The sequence below is a fragment of the Cryptomeria japonica genome, chromosome 7 (assembly GCF_030272615.1).
Source record: "Cryptomeria japonica chromosome 7, Sugi_1.0, whole genome shotgun sequence".
NCBI lineage: Eukaryota > Viridiplantae > Streptophyta > Pinopsida > Cupressales > Cupressaceae > Cryptomeria > Cryptomeria japonica.
Genome location: NC_081411.1, coordinates 19442711 through 19444893, shown reverse-complemented (window position 1 = coordinate 19444893; position 2183 = coordinate 19442711).

Below are 2183 nucleotides of genomic sequence, written 5' to 3'. Positions count from 1 at the left end.
GAAAGTACCATACATGAGTCTCAAGAGAAACATGCCACCACTTTTGTGCTTTCTCCTCTTATAGATATCAAAGATGATGTTTCCAATCATTTTGATTTGGTTTTTGATATATATAGATGTAATTCAGATGAACAAAATCATGCATGTGTAGATCCACATCCAATCCCTGATATGGATTCTAGTGATGATTCATTATTCCCTATGAGAAATTAAATAACAAGAAGCTTAGCTAATCTATATGATGTCCCTAATGCACTGTCATCTACCGAGTCCAACATGTTTATCCATGCCTATGTGGTTCAAGCATCTGACCCTTAGTCTTGTGCAAAAGTTGTAGGGAATTCTCTTCAGGAAGCAACCATGGATGAGGAATACAACTCCCTTATTGCAAATCATACTTGGCACTTGGTTCCACTTCCATCTGATCCCAATCTTGTTAGGGGCAAGTATGTCTATAGGAAAAAGAAATCAACATATGGATAAGTGAATAAATACAAAGAAAAATTGGTAGCCAAAGGATTTTAGCAAGTTCATGGCATAAACTAAGACAAGACCATTTCTCAAGTGGTAAAAATGGAATCCATTCAGTTGGCTCTCACAATTGCAAGAAAAATAAGGTGGGAGGTACATCATATGAATGTGGAGAATGCACTTCTCCATAGTGATCTCAAGGAGGAGATCTACATGGAGAAACCACCTAGGTATGTACAAAATTCTTCATTGGTATGCAAACTCAAAAAGTCAATCTATGGCCTCAAGCAGGCACCTAGAGCCTAGTAATAATAAAATGGATTTGTATCTTCTATCTCAAAATTTCATGTGATGCAAATCTGATCCAAGTGTTTATATGATGAGAATATCTAATTCTCTATTTCTCATAGTACTCTATGCAAATGATCTATTAATAATGGGTGATTCAGCCACAACCATTGCTACAATCAAAATTATTTTGTATGACATATTTTCCATGACAGACATGGGTCTTCTACACTTTTTCTTTGGCCTTCAAATCAGCTATAATGCATCGAGAATCAAAGTTTCTCAGTCCAAGTATGTGAAAGATCTCTTGGCTTGGTTTCAAATGACCGACTGCAAGCCTATAGCCACACCTTTCCTATGTGGGGTGATTCTTGACGATGGAAAGGACACACCATTAGTTAATTTCACACACTACCGTTAGCTTGTGGGGAGTTTTCTACCTCTCACTTACTCTTGTCAAAATCTCTCATATGCAATGGGGGTTGTCTCTAGATACATGAAGGGGCCACATGAGCTACATTGACAAGTTGCAAAGTGTATCCTTTGATATGTTCAAGGACAAATTAGCTATGGGATTCATTGTTCAATAGGATTTAATTTTGATCTCATTGGATATATTGATTCCAATTTTGTTGGTGACAACATTGATTGCAAATCTACTTGTAAATATGTTCTTATTTTGGGATTTGGCCCCATTTGTTTATCAAGAAAGAAGAAATTTGTCATTGCTTTATCACCTATAGAGACCAAATATAGAGGTGCAATCAATGTTACCATTTAGGCTATTTGGTTGAAGAAAATCTTGATTGAACTTGGTTTGTGAGATTTTTCCAAGATCAAGAGGTAATGGAAAGCACAAATAAGAGAGACAAAATATATGATAGAAATAAACTATATTCTGTCAAGATGAAAATACTAATCAACTCGATCATCAATCGTTACATACAATGAATATGAGCCTTCTTATATAGGCAAGGCTATATGGATATGTTAGCACACATGCATGACATGTGGCTCAATAAGAAACAAGGGTAGGTAGGAAATAGGTGTGGGTAGGTATGAGAAATAATATAATAATCCACATGAGGTGGATCATCCACTGAATGTGGAGTGTAACAACAAGATCAACACCATAAAAGGTGGAAATTGTCCTACACACACTATCCCAATGTGGCACAAACACCCAAGTGTCTCATACCCAAACTACTATGAAATGCATTTTCTAAGTAAACTTAAGTAAGGTGTAATAATATCCATGATGAATAATTATTTACATCAACACCCCCCCTTAAGTGCAACTTAGGGGAATGCACCTAAGTCTACAATACAACTAAGCAATGCAAGATGGGTCCTAGCTACGAGGCCATGTTAGGTACCCATGTACAAATACAAATGCATGAAAACCAATGCAAGGAAATCTCTCA